Source organism: Pelmatolapia mariae, linkage group LG6, assembly GCF_036321145.2.
Source record: "Pelmatolapia mariae isolate MD_Pm_ZW linkage group LG6, Pm_UMD_F_2, whole genome shotgun sequence".
Taxonomy (NCBI): Eukaryota; Metazoa; Chordata; class Actinopteri; order Cichliformes; family Cichlidae; genus Pelmatolapia; species Pelmatolapia mariae.
The window spans coordinates 26125486-26144008 of NC_086232.1; the positions used below are offsets into that span (position 1 = coordinate 26125486).

At 38.1% G+C, this 18523-nt stretch overlaps 1 protein-coding gene across 14 annotated transcripts in view; it reads left to right on the top strand.

The window, feature by feature from the left end:
* The window catches only part of ptprdb (protein tyrosine phosphatase receptor type Db), a 150675-nt gene that overhangs the window by 21984 nt on the left and 110168 nt on the right, over positions 1–18523 (top strand). For all 14 annotated transcript variants that reach the window (XM_063476372.1, XM_063476373.1, XM_063476385.1 and 11 more), the window contains exon 3: positions 119–144. The gene's annotated coding sequence lies outside the window, so the exon portion shown is untranslated. The remainder of the gene's footprint in view (positions 1–118; positions 145–18523) is intronic.

Genomic DNA, 18523 nt, shown 5'->3' on the forward strand with positions numbered 1-18523 from the left:
TTGTTGCACCCTATGGTAATCTAATTTCAGTCTCTCTTTTTTTCCCCCCTCTCGTCTCCCCTCTTGTCCCTCCCTCTTTCCTTCTGCCTCTCCCCTGTTTCGCCCCTTTTCTTTGCAGTTTGAAGTGCTGAAGTGCTTCTTAAGGTAAGAGTGTCTCATTTCATGTTTTCCTTTTCTTGTTCAGTACTTTTCTTCGTCTGATTTTCTACCCATAAAACACAGCATGCCATCAGCACTTGGCACAGTGTGTGTTTCACGGAACAGTCTGCGTCCTCAAAATTTATTTGGCTCAGTATTCTGCTCACTGAAACACAATGAAATTGTGTTAAGATAACAAAGAGACACTCTGGGTAGCACTCCCACTGCACTCAGCTGGTATAGCCATGGTCTGAAATGTACAGAGCAGAATCAGCAGCCAGTATTACACTTTCCATTGGGTTTTTATAGCACGTGTGATATATTTTCATCCTTGTATTAGGCAATAACTATTTTTAAATGAACATATAATGAGAAGCTGTTTGGCAATTCCGTACACAAACTATAATAAAACACAGTAAGTCCTCTTCTGAGGCATCTTACGGCTGAATCTGAACCCGTCTGCAAATCAACAAGAGCAAAAAAAAAATAAAAAAATAAAAATACCTTACAGTTTTTAAAAGGCAATGCCAATATTGTTGTTTATTTGTAGACTACAGGTTTCAGCTTTAGTAAATCTCAAACTTATTACTTTCAGGCTGCAATGTTCTGTAATAATATCAGCAGACTCACAATACTTTCAAAAGAAAATTAAATGTGCTTCAATGCCATACAGCTGGGTTTGACCTTGTGTTTGGGCATAAAAGATGTCTCTGTAATATCTGCAATGTCACTGTTATGTGGAGTTCTGGTAAGAGGACACCAAGCACAGGCACTCAGGCAGCATGAATAGGAAAAGTAACTTTAATAAACTAACTAGCAAAAGCAACAGAAGCTGTAAAGGCCAGACGACGTTGATAAAAAAGACAAATGGCAAAGTAATCAGAAGACTAGAGATGCAACGCTCAACTGGGATGCAACTGGAATCAGACAGTTTCCAGTGTTCTTGGCCTGGAAGGTCACATTACCTTTTCATGTATGTGCAACACGGGAACAGCAGTGCCACAGCTACATGCTAACATGTTGTTACTGTAGAAGCCCCTCACTTTGAGTGGAGACAGTATGGAATGTTTGCCAAATAAACCATAGGGGGACTACCATGAAAATGTTTGTAATAACAAACTTAATAAGACACTGAAATGACTATCATCCAGCTGAATATGAACATTTTAAAGATGCTAACAAAGGCAAAGTTGCTAAAGCTAAAGCTATCCAGAGCTCAGCCAGCAGCCTCAGTCTGAACAGTGAAAGGATGAAAGCAGAGATGATGGGACAGGTGAAAAGACAAAATGGTTAATATTCTGTTATCTTTTGAACTTATAACCATACTCATAACTCTAACTCATAACCATACCGAAAAATGATGCAAGTAAATGATGCTCCTGTTTGGTAAGATAAAATACAGGTAAAGATGATTGTACAACAACTCAAATATTTCTACCCCTTTTCTAAGAGCAGAAAACTTTTTTTTCAGCTGTTTAAGTGAGAGAAGATCTAGTGACTCACTGAGTTCAGGGTAAAAGTTTAGTTATTTTATTATCAAAATAAACTTTTGCATTGAAGAAAAGTTTATTTTTGCTTGTATATCCTGTCAATTATGTTTCTTTAAAAGAAAACATTAATTGACAAATTTCAGTATTGGCAGGTCACACTTACAAAAAAAAGAATCTGAATCAGCCAAGAAAATTGCAATTAGAGCATCTGTACAGATCTGAAACATGAGGAGTAAGTAAATCATACATCGTGCAATTTCTCCTTTTTTCACTCTGTTGAACAACATGGTAAAAATGAGTAATAATAGGTTAACTGAAATAAAGTCACGATGCATCAGTGCATAGTTCTGTACAGAGTGCACATGTACATTCATATTCAGCTAATGTAAGCAGTGTGTGTTGGGTAAACTACAGTTCAAAGGTATTTTTTCTCTGTGATAAAGCAGAAATCATTTTTGGAAAGTTATTCATAGTTACGGAAAATGGACAAAGCAGCATTTTACCAAAAAAAAAGCATCATTTGAAAGATGTTGAAAGAATTTTTAGATTTAACAGTGAAAAGAACAAAAGGCTGTTAAAGGTTTATACTTTGATTTTGAATGCTTAACACTGGAACGTGTCAGTAACAGTGGAATAAAATACCAATAATCATGGCAGGCTATGTCACATCTACTTCAGAAGGACAAGCTGAGAGGGAAGCCAGGCCAACAAAGAATTTAAGAAGGTTTTTTACCAAAGGTGCAATGTTAATCTTTGGTACAAACCTCAATTATTTGTGTGTGTGTATGTGTGTGTGTGTGTGTGTGTGTGTGTGTGTGCTTGCGTTTTATTGTTACCCGAGGTTGTGTGAAAAAGCATGTGTGTGTGTGTGCATGTGCGCTTGGGAGGGCATATGCCTACATCTTAGTCTCTGTGTCTTCCTTGTGTTTGTGTCTGGTTCAATGTTTTGAGTGGGCTCTGCTGGGACTTTGTGTGGAGCCTCATTAGTGGCTAAGGTTTGGCTGGCGTGCTGCTACTGAAGATACTCGGGGCACAAAGTCATATGTTACTCTACTGCTGGCCCATCTGCCACATTGGCCCTCACATGATACTCTTGAGGTTTGTTTAATTTTTTTGTGCACGTAAATCTTTGTAAGCAAAAATTCACCAGGCACTGTACTTAAGTACAGTTATGAGGTATTGGTGCTTTACATGTATTAAAAAAAAAATACAGTTCAAAAGGAAAAAGTGCTCCTTACGCACTATTAAATGTAAAAAATGTAATAAAATATGATTATTATGGAACAAATGTTTTGAACATACTGGGTTTCCTAAAACAAAACTGGAACAACCATGTACCCCTCTGCTATGTCAGCCCTTCTAGTTTCAAAAGTAAGATAATAAACATCTGTGTTAATAATTCATTGTCCTGCTAGTAAGCATATTATAACACTGGTATGGATTTAGTAAGTAGTCTTCAACTCAAGCGGTATTTCTTAAGTCAGTGTTTGTTTTCGGTATTTTCAGTAACCCAGCACCTTTAAAATTAAACTATTAACTATTATATGCCATACATGCACTGAAGTGTAAATAATTATGATAGGATTACTTTGATGATAGACTAATAGACATCATGCAAATGATTTTTTCTTTTAATTGTAGACATAATTATATAGATATTTGTTTGCATTTTTCATAAAGGTTTTTTTTTTTTTTTACAGTATTTCTATTTAACATTGCTTTTATGTTCAAAATCAACGGCTTTGGGTCAGCTGAATACCCTGTCCTCCCTAATCATGATGTAATAGGAAAGGTATTGCACTATATTCATAAGGATGACCCACAGCAAAATCGGGCCTAGTAAGCATCAACCATTTACCAAGACAAGAGAAAAAGAGGAGCTTAGCTAGACCATCAACATCAAGCTAAAGGAGAGAGTAGACTAAAGTTAGTGACATTCAATAATGGCATGTTGAGTGAAAAGAGAAGTGCTCAGTGTATCATGAGAAGTCCCCCCCAGCCTGAGCCCACAGCAGCATAACTAAGGTTTATGCTAAGGTCATCTGATCCAAAAAGGAACATTTTTACCTAATCTTAAAAACAAAGGGTGTTTGTGTCCTGAACCCAAAATGGAAGCTGGTTTCACAAGAGAGGAGCCTCTCATTCTACATGAGGAAACTCTAGGAACCATAAGTAAGCTTGCAGTCTGAAAATGACATGGTCTGCAGGGAACCTATGAAAATAAGTTAATATGAGTCAAATATAATCTCTCTTTCTACTCTCTGATAGTACACTTGCTGCAGTATTTTGGATTAACTCAAGTTTTTTTCATCTTAGAAAAACCTAGAAAAAGGAATTACAATAGTCCAGCCTAGAAGTAACAAATCCATGGAATAGTTTTCAGTATTATGCTGAAACAGGATTTTGACTTTTCTGTGAAATAGAGAAGGTTTGGTCTTTGGTCACTAGCAAATTAGTTACATAATTTGTGGAAGATGGTGACTTGTCTCCAAGCACTCGCCAGCTAGTCTCTGTGAACCTCAGAAAAACAGAATCATTGTTAATGATGTAAATTGTGTTGTTTAAAATACATTTAAAAGGTTAAATGATCTGTAATACTAATGGAAAACCATTATTTAGTTTTTCTCAGTTGATCAGAACTGAATGGAAGCAATTTGTCTATTGATCTTAGTGACAGCATAAAGACAAAAGGTTACACTGTACGATAAGGGAAGTTGAATCATAATGAATTTATCCATGACTTCATGCATTAAAAAAATAATTAAAGGTGAAGTAGACAACATGTTTTGCCTCATTGGCTAAAAAAATATCTATATTAACCTTTCAGTATATTAGAATTTAAGTGGTCCTTGAGAGAACAAGACTCCTGGCAGTTAATGAGGTTTTCATGAAATAATGAATGACTTTTCGTGCATTAAGTCATTTTTGAATTTGTGATCATTCATGTACTTACACACAACACCTGTCAAATATTTTATTTACAGCTTTTGTTTTTTTTAAGGAAAAAAAATTCTCCGAGGGCTACAATCAATTTGATCCAAATGAGTGTTTGCCTTGGTGTTAAATGATACAACCAATAAAAAAATTAATTTACAGTGACGTTGGGTTAGGCGATCCAGATATTTGAGCCAAATCAATGATTTTGGAAGGTCACAGTCCTGGGTCAAAACCAGTGCTTAGACCTTAACCTCTAAGTTTTATGTGTCATGCCTAACCAACACTTTTGAAGTGTGTTTTTGTCTCTTTCCTCCTTCCTCATTTATTTTCTCCATATTTCTCGATTTGTATCTCTGCTGTCATATCAAGTTTTCGCCTGTTTTTTTTTCTCTGTCATCAGTAATTCATCTCTTCATAATCTCATTTGTGTTTTTATTCTTCAGACAGAAACTTGTACCCAGCAATATTTAACTGTAAAATCATCATATTAATGTAGAATTTATGGAGGCATAATGTTTTCTCTAGCACACTGAAATCATTTACTATTAGCATTAAATATAAAATAGACTACATCTAAGAACCTGACAGTTATGCGTATATACAGTTCTGGGTATACTGGGCAATCCAGATGCATCTCTGGATTGCCTAGTATACCCAGAATCAATAAAATCAATCCATTAATTTCCACCTGCATTTAGTTGCATAGAGTTGTAGCTAAACGTTGGCAGAGACAGTGGGCAATCAATATTTTGTTTCAAAATGATCTGTCTTTGAGGAGCACAATCATGTTGGTATATTGATTAAATTAGTCCACGCACAGGTTGTTAATATTATGCATGTGTTTGAGAACATACACAATATGGACAAATGTACAGCGCCACCTAAACATTACACCTGCAGGAGCTGTGCTGCCATGGAAACCCGTGCCATCAAGCTCCTGGTTCACAGTTTTATGCTGATGTTAATGCTAGAGGGGGTTAAAAACTCGGCAGAGCATTAGGAGCTCTGTAGAGCATTGGAGACTCTCCAGAGTCTCCACAATGTACTTTAATTCTGAAACTCTGCAACTTTACGTGGTTTGCCACTTTGCGACTTTGATTTGTTTCAGTTGTATGCATATTTATGTAGTTTCCTGAGCACCAATCTATAAAACCCATGTTATATTTCACTGTCACTTATACTGTCACTTAAAGCTCTGGAAGTTTAAGTCAGATTCAGGGAGGCAAAGAGATCCACTTCCCAGCTAGGCTAGCAAACCAGAAATATCAGAGAGGGCAAAATGCAAGCTAGCATTTTAACTTAAACCCACTGCTGTCTGCTGCCATTAAACCTGCTAAGGGAGGAAGAGTAGTGACCCTGTTATTTCCAAAATTCCCTCGTATTTAGTTTTCTTGTGTTGTGACCAGAAGGACTGTTCAACTCCCCTAACAGAAGTCGAAGGAGCTTGGAAAGAAAGCAACTGGTTTCTTGAAGATGTTTGACCTCTCATCCGAGAGGTCTTCACGAAACTCAAAGAAGTCTAGTCGCTTTCTTCCCAAGCTGCTTACAATACCATGACCTGGATGACTGAGAACCTACACAGACATATTCCCCTAACTAAAGTTGTACTCATTGATAAAAATAATTATTTTCTACAGAAAAAAGTAATTTTGAAACTAATCAAAACATTTCTATATTAACTTTGACCACAGCAATTTAAATCTAAGCACATGATTGTGTTATGTTGTGAAATTGCTGCCAGTAAATCTAGTAGTTTTCATCCCTCCAAGCAGCAGGTAACAGGGAAAAAAAGGTTAAAAAAGAAAGAAAAGCCAAATCATAAATTTGGATGTCAACAGATAATACAGAAATTTGAATAATTCTATTTGATTTTAATGTAAAAGGTTTCTCCAGTGGGTCTGGCCATGAATTTGAAGTGACAGGTAAGTAAGCTCACATAAAGATAAACACAGATAGACATGAGCAGACAGAATGGCCTCTGCATGAACCAGTCCAATTTACAATTTCACTCTGAATGTACAACAGCTCTAAACAACTGAAGTTGTGTAATATGTTGTTTTCGTGATAAGATTCATTTACAGCCCTAGCTTTAATAGCAGCGCTCAGCAGGAGAAAGGTTAATTATCACATCCTGCTACAGACAGGACACCTCCTCCTGTCAAGCGCACACACATAACACTCTGAACCACACAAACAAGCGAGCCATCAAACAAAACTCTCTCTCAGTGTGTAACTGCCATATAAAGATGTAATCCAGCATCTGTTTGTCCTCATTTCCTTCATCATTTAGTCGAGGCCCTTTTTTTTTTGTATTTTTCTTCACTCATCCTTTCTTCTAATCCCACCACACGGACTCTATGCGTGGTGATATGCCTGGACTGATGGCACAAATTTCATTCATGTTGTTCATAAGGAAGAAACGGAGAAAAGTCCTCTTAGATCACGCTCTTTCGCTTTGATACAATGTGTGACTTGGGTAGGTTTCTCAGATCAAAAATGAAATTACAGATGGGTAGACAGAGGTGTTCAGTGGGTGTGAAGCAGTGAACCATAAAAAATGATTGCTGCTGTGTTGTCTGGAAGAAGCCAAACAATTTAGAATGAAAAAAAAAATCTGAAAGTGACAGCTGAAAAGAAACCACCGAGAAGTAGTAAATCTTTTTTCTTCTATAAATGGACAACAATCAGTTCGGTTTAAATTGCGAACCTATTTACAACATATCTGCATTCCTCATGACATCCACTCATTCTTCAAACCATTTTCTGTTTTTACTCAAACATTTTCGCCCCTTATCCTCTCTCTCCGTGCTTTTCTTGTCTTTTATCCTCCTATTTGTGCACATATGCACCACCTCCTCCCCCCTCTCTCCATCCTCATTTCATTGCCGGTCTAGACATCTTCAGCAGCAGGTGTTAGGGCTGGGAGGAAAAAAAGTAGGGTGAGAAAAGAGGGAGGCAGGGAAGGAAGGAGGGTAGGAGAAGGCAGGAGAGGAGTCAAGGGGATAGGGAAGAGTGATCGAGAACAGAGACATAAGTAGATCAGCCACAGAGGCATATGATGGAAAGGAAAGGGTTAAGATAGGATTGGAGCAGTAAGGCAAGAGTGGAGGTGTAAAGGGAAAGAAGAGCTTTGACTAAATCAGGTAGGTGCCATGCTGAAGAAAGAGGTGCGGAAGAGGCTATTTTAATTCAGGGTAGAAATCAGGTGCTTGAGGTGGGATGCCAAAGAAAAGAGGTAGGAGGGGAGATGTGGAGCAAAAGAGTAAATGAGGTAAAGAGAAAATAAGTGCGGAGGAAGGGAGAATAGTAGAAAGAAAGCAGAATGTGAAGGCAAAAAAGTCCCAGGAAAACATTAGGGCAATGTTGAAAAGAGGAGGGAGCATGGATGGATGGATGGATGATGTGTAGGAGAGAGGATAGGAACACTGTTGTGCTTTTACGGGAGGACACCGGCTGCTAGGAAGTGAGGTGGGTAATAAGGCCATAGCTCATTCCTGTGGAGGTGTCTGCGAGTGTGAATGTCTCCAACAGTCTATGTGTGCTGAAGTTATGTGTCTGTGTGCTTACGTTGCGAAGAAGGAGCAGGCTCGATCCTATTAGTGACTACTTCTCACCAGATGACTTATATTCACCTCGTTTTTCACCAACTGGTTGACAGCAGATGCTTGAGAAGAAGAAAAAAAAACACATGTAAGCACATACACACAAGCAGAATTGTGCAGCTACAGGAGCAGTGACACGTGAAATCTGCTCCTCCTTACTGATGAAGGCCATCAGTGCAGAGAAAAAACAGCTTATACCGGTGGGTGGGGGGAAATTACCTTAGATAACAGAAACAACAGTAATAATAATACTAATCCATTTATTTTATTTATAGGCATCTTTAAAGACCTGCAAGGTAACACTGCAAGCTAACAAATTTAGCCTGCACTACGCTGGACTGCACTACCTAGTACTGCCATAAAATAGACAATTTAAACAATACAACATGATTGATTTTCTTTGCATGAAAATACCAGAGAACTTCAGAAACATGACATGATCAAATCCAGTGTTTAATTTAAAAAGCTAACACTGCAGGCATGACAATAAGGGAGATACAAATGGCAATTAAGAAATATTTTATTAGTTGTATTTATATAGTGCTTTTCTAGTCTAATTGATCCCTCGAAGTGCTTTAGACTGTAAGTTGCATTTAATCCTACATTCATACTGTGCTTCTCTGGAAGCCAGAGAAATCTAGGTGACCCATCTGGGCACGGGTCCACATAGAAACGCCCCAGCCAACCAGGAGATTCAAATCTGTAACCTTCTTCCTGTGAGGTGACAATACTAACCATTGCATAATCATTCCACTCAAGGGTGGGTGACGTTAGCAGGGTAAGTGAACGTATGAGTGGAGAAGTGTTAAATGTGTTGTATAATGCAAGAAATTGAAAACTGAAGCAGCAAATGCAGTCTAATTGGGTGCCTCATAAAGGAGAGGTGCACAGCAGCTGAGCTCCCAGGACTTTTTTAGAGCAGTGACACATTGGGCCCAGGTATTGCCAGTGTTGCTGTTTGGGAAAAAGCCACACCTCCTCTGCAGTGTCTACAACGCCAGCTGCCAGACAGACTGCCACAAATGTCACTTGCTGAGCAGTTCTTAAACTTGCGTTCTCTCGTGTCCTTTCTTTCTCTTATCTTGCTCCAAATCTGAGAGTGGAGTTAACACACCTTAACATTGTTTTTCTTCCTGTAACATACAGTCTAAGCTACCAGACAGAATTACTATCAAGCTGCACAGAAACAGTTTGGTGCTATTTGGTGAGCTGTTTGAAAGGTTGCATTTGAAAAAAAAAACCCTACTTCTTAAAAAATAAATACATTTTTTTTAAATGGTTTTGTTCTCACAATTGTTTAGGCTCACTGTAGTGGTAACTAGCTCCTAAAGCACAACTTTATTGACATGAACCATCATCATCCATCATTATAGTTACATCATGGACGAGTGACAGGGATGAGAAAGTTTGGGTTTTTAAAAAAAACAAAAAAACAACAACAACAACTGTGCAGAGTGGCATTACTTATGATTATTTATGATTTGTAGCATTTTGTATTACTCTGCCTAGTGTAATACAAAACTTAATTAGGTTGCTCATTGACTGAAGGGGGTTCGTATGACGTGTTCTGTGCTTTTTGTTTTGCTGACTTTTTTGAGTTCTTGTTTTTGGTTTTTGGGGTTTTTTTTGTTTTTTGTCCTAATTCTTTCTGTAATTACCAATGTTATTATGTTATTATTATTGTTATTTGTTATTTCGTTTTGTTTTTTTGTTTGTTTTTCAATTTAAAAATGAAAATAAATCTTATGAAAAAAAAAAACTAACCATTTCAGAAACATGAAAATGATTTAGGTAGTTATCAGTAATTTGGTACTAAACCTTACTGTATGTATAACATGTTTCCGTGAAGTCTAAACCTCAGTCACTCCTACTTACAGCATTAATGCACTGTGCAATACACTGTGGGCTGTAATCGAAAGTGTGACAAAAATATAGTATGCTCCTGGATAAGACAAATGAGTACAAGTGCTGAAGAAGTTATCATAAGAAAATAGGTACTAGCAAACTGTGGCTTAATTATTGAATTTTAAAATACAGTGCCTTCAGTACTCATAACTGAAAAAGTAGTCTTATTACTGGACTTCATTGCTAAAAGTACTTATAGAAGAAAAGGTAAACTATGTGAATCGAGCTGTGTTTTCCCTTTGGTTTGTTTATGTTTTAAATATGTGATTTTCTTTCCCTGTTCATTTCCCCCTGTTTGTATGTGTATGTATTTTAAAAAAGGCAGTTGTAAAGTGTTTATGAATCATTTCTTATCTGAGAAGGTGGGGAAATTATAAAACTAGTTAAAAACACCATCCTCTTCATGCTGTCCAAGCCCCTTGGTAGAGCACAGTCTATCTCAAGCATGGAAATAGAGCATCTCTTATTGAACTAACAACCTTGTTCACTTACACTGGGTGTCTGAGTACTGTATAATCAGTTGCCCACGGGAATTTTGTAATTGCAAGATATTTAACAAAATCCCCATCTATCTTGCAATGGTTTGCAATTTGGACTAGTCCTCACACTTTTACTTCATAAACCCTCCAAAATCCGTTTCTTATTTCTAAAAGTTTTGCAGAAATCCATCAGGAAAAATCAATTCATCCATACATACATAAAAAACACACATTTTCAATCCCATCTTGTCCTTTAAAGTGAAAGTTCATTTGTGTTATTGTAATTTACCATTTTCACTGTGACATTTTCTCCCAAGAACGAGGACTGACCCCATCAGACTCCTCACCTGCAATAGTCCAAGCAAGCCCAAGAACTAATGGTTTAGAGGGAGGATATACGAATCTCACCCAATAATTTTGGTTATTTTAATTAAATTTATGCATATTCTTCCCTCTGAAGAATTTGGGGCATCTGTATTAGCGAGAGAAGGAAGAAAAAGAGAGAGGAAGAGAAAATGGGTCACCTAAACAGAGGGACTGAGAGGCTTCATTAGGATACCCGTTGCAGTCATTCTGTGGTCATTCTAATTCTGCCTCAGCATTCCCATTCAGCGCTCGTGGGAATCCAATATCTGCCTAACATTTGTGACCTCGTCAAAAACAAGAAATAACCAGGAGTCAGGTCACGCCGGTCTCACCCGCCACCACAGTTGTGACATCCTGCCACCGCTTTCTATTTATTCTGCCTAAATTAGCACTTCATCTCGCTCGCCTTGGAAAGAAAAATGTCAGGTTGTTTCTAATCCAAAACTTTGCAGGTTCTCGGTGAAATGAAAAAAAATGCAGCCTTTGTCTTTGTCAGTGAAAGAATTAGGATCTTAGCGCTGAGACAATTTGATGTTAACTGTGCAGGGGAATTAGATGTACCATGTAATTGTGCCTTTCAAATATGATAGCTGAGCAGATGGAATAGGGCAAAGCTCTGTCAAAGTTTCTGCACTTCAGAAGTTCCTCCTCCCTCTCACATACCATTTACCCTTTCTCATTAGCTATAATTCTCCGTATCACCCTCTCTCTTCTTCACCCGATAACGCCCGTTCATTTTTCTCTGTTCCCCTCTGTGTTGTAGACGCTTCCTTTCACTTGTTTCACTCCCTCAGTCAGCGCTCTCTTGGCCCCGAGCGCAGTAGACTCTAATATGTCTTTAAAAGTAGGACACCACTGAGTAATTTGTTGCACCTAGCAAATGATAATTCACAATTGTCACCATATATCCATGACTACAGGGCCACCCCAAGCACACAATAGCATCTGCTTCTCAGAAGAACAGCCATTGTGCTTTTTTTTCCGTCATTGTATTACTGAATTGAATTTGAAAATATAGGATTATTTCACAAACGCATGACACCATTTCACAGCAGGGATGTTTGTACCCTTTGTGTAAGCTGCGTCATTTCACTGCCATTACATGGAATTTGCTGTGTTCTAGATTGCTTACAGCCACCTTCTGTTGTAGCTGCTCTTCCTGGCAGTAAGCGTGAAAATATATCTGCCTTAATTTTAAGCTTTTATGCTTTAATGTTAAAGGCTTAGTGAAAGCAGTTTCACAAGGTTTGGCCTCTCAAGAGACTGAATGCCAACATTAGTATTAGTATCAACAATATGTAAGCAATAATGTTGCTTATATTATTTAACTGTCAGTTTTATGGTTCTGGTGGTTCTTTGTTAGTGTACAGTTTAAAGGGGGTGAAAAAGCCATTTACAAGTCAAATACAGATGCAGGTCAATAGCATTTGTGGTCGCCTTGACCCATAGTAGCCGTTGTAAAAGTAAAAGCTTTTCAGTCTGCCGTCTTAGTCTTATGGAAGTCTATAAATGGAGTGTTCCTACTGTTACAGCTTCTGAAACACAGGATTGCACTTAAGCTCACATTCATACATTTAGATTTAAATATGTTTTTTCCAAGATGCAGCACAACAGGCTGTCAACAGAAGGCTGGCATGTTCTCGCTCAACAAAAGTTGACACTGTCAATCCATTATTACCCAAAGAAAGTCATGTATTGCACATTTCCTAAAGGTAATACAGTCTGTTATATAATATTTATTACTCCCCATATAAAGTAATTTATATGGTACTATGCTACTCGTTACATTATTTCTGCTTATTCCGTCATATGAAATGAAATGCATTTACTGTAGTACAGTAACTGGAAAGTGTGTGATTATAGTAACACGCCATCACACCCAGCACTATTTATGATGTGCTTTGTTCCGTACCAGCTCTTCTCCCTAAATGGACATATCTTCATCTTTAATGGCTAAACACTCCACTGTGTTCACTTCTAGTCAAGCTATTCTTGATCCCTTGTCTATACTGCTTTCTAGGAAGATCACACATAATGTGGTGTGTTAAACAATCAAAGGCCTGCACTGTGAAGCAAGATTTTATCTCTTTTTCACGTCTTTTTTAAGATCACCAGGTTTCAACTTGCTTGTATCACCCTGGTTACTGCTCTGAAGCACATTAGAGGTCAACATGTGTGAATTTAACACCTATTTGCCAGTCAGTTCAATCAAAATATGATCAAAATTCATGAAAGACTGAACTTTTGCTCGTGGATAGTAGGACTGTCTAAAGTTTTTGTGTTTCCATGATGAGCTTCAGTAATAAATATAGATTCGTAGACGTGGCTTTATTTCTTTATTTTTTCCCTGGTGGCTGCAAACAATTACTTTTAAACTATTTTACTTTTTGTATGCATTAATATATGATGTACTTTCTGACCTTACATCAAATTGGAAACAGTCTATGCTTGAATTGAAAAACTAAAAACTAAAACTGTGTTTTAAACATTAATTTACTGTCAGATTCTCTTGTGTCTTTAAGATAAAGTTGTTGTTTTTTTTACTTGCAGTACAAAGTTTGCACTTTTGCCAGATTTCTTTCAAGGTTTCAAATAGGCTAGATTTTATTGATCTGAGGTCTTTTCCAGTCTCACTAATCAAAAACTTTTCAACCACACACACATCGCTACAGTTTTTTTTTTATCATACTGTTCAGTGTTTGTGCTCTCAGACTTTACAGACTTTGTCTGCAGCAGCAGTGCTACTTTCAGTCTGTATTATGTGTTTAACGTCTTACTAGTTTTCCATAGTGTAGGCTGCCAGTGCACTTATTCATATATGTGATTGGGCTGATGCTTCCAGCGTCACCTCTTTTGTGTGAATGCGCAGAGGAAACCCCGGGTTAATTTAGGGAACTGATAATCAACTTCATGTGCCTGCTTATTCTGATTGCCAGTGTTGGTGTAACTGAATTCAGATAAGGGAAAGGTACCCAGCATATGTTCAGTTCACTTCACAGTAGTACAGGCCCCAGGTCAGGTATGTTTTTTGTTTTGTTTTTTGTTTTTTTCAGTCTGTTCATACCCACGTTGTAATACAACTGGGCCAAAGTCTGTGCAGTATAATCTTCTTTATTAATTTCCTGTATTGTTGTTGTTGTTGTTGTAGGAGGTGGAAGTAAGATTTAACTTTTTGTATATGTATTCCTCTTGAAGCATATGTACTAATTATTTTAGTTTGCGTGGCAGTACATAGCTATTAATTACATTATTAATGAAAGCTACTGTTTTGAACCTACAGCTTTTCGTTAAGTGGTTTTTTGGGCACGTCAGTCTCTGGTTGAGTTCACCTAAGATCAGATCGCTTTTGAAGTTGTCTGGATGACAAACTTAGGCTTATGTGTGAAGGCTTGGACTGGACACTAATTTATACTAACCCTGATGATCTGAAAGAAGGTTGATGAACGCTGTGAGACGGAACCACAAACAAAGCCTAGTTTGTCTGCTTTTTTTGTTGTTGTTGGGGTTTTTTTTGGTTGTCAGGTGCGTTTGATTGAAAGACGTGCTCCTGTTTCAGTCAATAAAAGTGTCTACACAGGCTGTGCAGCCTGACACGTGAAATGTAGATTGAGCTCTTGCTGGTCTTTTGATGGAACGCTTTAGTCACAAAATTTTACACAGGCTGTTTATAAAAGTCACATGATTAATCTAAAACTGAACATCTAAAAAGCAGAAAAAGATAATAAAATATGCTATAGAACTGAGAAAAGTTGGTTGCTGCTTAAGTACACAGGCACTACCACTTCTGTTAATTAAAAATAAATATTAGCACAGAAAATCCAGTTAAAATGGACAAAAAAACCTTTCACCATATAATGAAAAGCTTTATATGTGGAACCCCTTTACTGTGATCTAACATAAAGGCAGCTGTCTATCATTTTTTTTGTCTCTCTGTGTGCTTCACAATAACTTGTCATTTGTCCAAGGTTATTCTGTATCGTCTCTATTAGAGTGACAGTTTGAAATGGACTTTAAATTCCAAGGCATTTTTTGAGTGAAATACTAAACTACAATATCTGCATCCTGTTGAAGAGAATGAAGTAACAGAGCACTTTATAGAAGAAAAGGAAATCATTTGTATGCATTGAGCCGAGTGGAAAATTAAACAAGTATAGCGAAGGGGTGCTTATAACCAACAATGTAATGCTTGAACCAGATCATTTGCTGAAATAGAAATAGTCATACAGATATGAGATATAAACTGGGTGAATGACAGCCAATGACAGTTTCATCTAAAGCGTATGGAAAGAGTTTATATAAGAAGAAAACTTAAGCTGGGCTTCTTGCATCAGCAAGGTCTCTGACAGGCAGAAAGCGTTGTTCAATGCAAGTGAGTATGGCAGATGAAAAATACAAAAAGCTGACTTACTGTTCTCTGAATCTAAAAGATGCCCGGCAGCACCATCAGCAAAGAACTGGCAGAAACAAGTTGGTACATCCATCTAATGTGTACAGTCTGGTCATAAGTAGACTTTACTGAATCAGTGCTTATTAAAGTTGTATTTATGGAAGTCTTTATAAATGTGGAAACAAAGCAAAGTGACGCTTGAAAATATAAAAACTGGGTCTAACTGAAGGCAATTTCGTTGGCAGTGCTGAAGAATCATGCTTTAACCGGGAAACAGTAGAGGTTCTCTGCTGCTTTAGGACTGCATTGCTGCAAATGGAGCGAGGGGCTTGGTCAGAATTAGTGACCTTCTCATTAATAAGAAACATAGACAAAATCTCATTTGTCGTCCAATACCACCAGAGAGGCATCTGTTTGTCCCCAACCTTAAAAATGAGTCATAAAGAATTATTTTAGTGGCATGAAAAAGAGCCGAGTCGTGTAACAGATTGTTTGCCCAACACAGAACCCTTCAGTCAACATCAGTGAGTCAGTCTGGGGATTCACAAAGAGGAAGAAGTGACTTAGAGTCCCTAAACAGACGTAAAAACTGTAGCAGGTTCACAGGGATGCTAAAAAACTGTACCCTGGTGGACCTGGGGAAAATTCATGTTTTTTGGTTTTTTTAAAACCATGGTCACAAAAGAACTGATTGCAGTTGATAGAGATTATGTTTTTCCTTTTCTGCATTTTTATTGAATAATAAAAATGATCAGCTCTTACTAAAAATATCCTCACTTTAAAGCAAATGCTTAAAGATCTTCCTCATTGTTCTGGATGTACGGTGGGGATAAATGTCTGAGAATGCCAATAGAGGAATCAAATTTTAACTCACTGTTTTGAATCAAATCCCAAGAGACCCAGCTGCATTTGCTATAATAAACCGAGACGTGAAGGAACGCCGGAGCTTTGTAATCCGACCCAACTTGAAACGCCAGACAGCTGTACTTACTTTTGATTTTTCAGAAGTGGTAATTTTATGTAGTTTAGGATTAAAGTGAGTGTGTGTCTGAACTGCCTACCTGTCATCTTGCTTCTTCTTATACAGGTTGTTCAATGGGTGGAGGAACAACTGGGTTTTGAATGTAGCTGACTCATTATTATTTTACTGTATACCTTTTCAGCTTAAAAAGTTCAAGAGCAGCAGGTCAGTTTTGAAGTTTCATTTGAATTATGCATTCATCTTGAATCCTCTCAAGATGTTTGATCATCCTTGTGGGGTCAGATAAAATCCTCTCCCACTTTATTCCCTTTGTGTAAACTCTTAAACGCTAGAGGTGCACACACACACGCACACACAAGTATGCAAGTTGTAAACAAGTTGGAGAAGTTGTTTAAGCAAGACTGTGCCATTCCACTCTGAGAGTCCCTGTTGCCAGCTTGACCTGCAACAACCTCCTTAACGTTCTGGGCCAATTTTGATCAGTGCCGCACATACACTTCGAAAGAGTAAACATGTTTACAAACTGAAATATGCTGCTGAAATATATTTCTCTAAAAGGGAATGACACTTCTGGTGAACATATGATCTTGAAACATTTCACACTTTACTGACACTGTAAAAAGAGATGGCGCAGCTTGAGGACGGTTGCGTCTGCAGATAAAGTTTGTAGGTAATCATGTCAGTGTTGTCCGTGGCTTAACTGTGACACTGCATTTAAAATAGGCTTAAGAGACATCTGATGCCCACTCAGCTGCCCCGCTTCCCCACTTGCCTTGATTTTGAGTCTGAGTGACAGAAGCCTATGAAGAGTGTTTCATACATGCTGAGTGAAGCCAAACCAAAGTAAGCGGAGTTCCACTGAGCTGCCCTGGTTAGGGTTAGACATCAAAAAATTATCTGGGCCATTGCTGTGCAGATCAGTGCAGAAATAGTTTGGTTCATGGTGTGAAAGGGCCATGTGAAAGCACTTCAGTGACCTAAATAATATGCTACCATGCCCAGAACCATTTCCACCACCAGCAGAAACCTTTAAGGTGACGTCCAGACGTAGCACCTAGAGATGAATTCCCTTCAAATTACTATCAACATTTTGACTCTCTCTGAATAATCACTTTCAGCCATTAACATAAAAGGGCTTCAAAGGCTGCTCTGAAGGGTTCCCATGGGAGTCCTCTCAGAGTTTCAAAGCAGCAAAAAAGGTTTGCAGACAGGCTTTCACCAGTGGGTGCCACTTCATTGCATAAAAGTCACAGAAGAATCTAAAGTAACACCGTGTCCACCAATGCAGGACAAACATAACTTGTCCTATGTCGCTGTGCAAGATCTGTAAACTGAATTGCTTGCACCAACACGAGCTTTCTCACTGATCTAGTTTTCAGACTCTCCCTTTCCTGCACAAAGCTGCTGAGGCTTTAATTACTTCTGCTGGGCCAGCACAGGTGAAGCACATTCTCACTAACAAGGTGGTTTCCAACCAGGGAGTACTGAAACCCAACAGGAAAACAACATGATTGAGGGGGAAACCAGTTCCCGCAATAGAGGGTAACCGATGCTTATAATAATCCTCTGCACAACTCATTTCACCAGCACTGTAAGATCATTACAGAGGAAACATGTTGCGAGTGGATGGGAATCGAGGGAGGAATGTGTCATCGACTGAAAATAAAATGCTAGCTTGCCTCCACACGTGATGCACGTTCGTTTGCAATAGTGCACATATATGTAAGCGAACACAAGCCTGAACTCAGATCACACACTTAGATCGTCAAAGTCAGACAAAGAAACACATTCTTCAAATTTTGCATCATTGAAGATCTCACCTTTATGACCTAAAAACAACAGGTGATTACAGGCCAAGGAACGCACAGCATGACCTGGTTATGATTTGCAAACAAATCAATCTTGATATTTACATCACCAGATTCTGCAGTTAATGTATGCTGCCATCACCGTCTTTGCCCTTGTTTGGTAAGTCGGTCAGCAGCACAAACACAGGAGTGGTGTAATAGCACAGACCAGTGGTGACTCTTTGTTATGGCATCTTTTGCCTTTTGCCAGGGACTGATTTATTCTAATCATCTAGATATTATTAATAGGCTTTTCTATAGCATTCTTTTAATTTGATTTTAATATATTTATTGCTCATTATATTATTTATTTGGGGATATTTATAGGCTAGCCTAACTTACAGTGCTTACAGTAGCCATCCCATCAGATGCACCAGAAGTAGTAGAAAA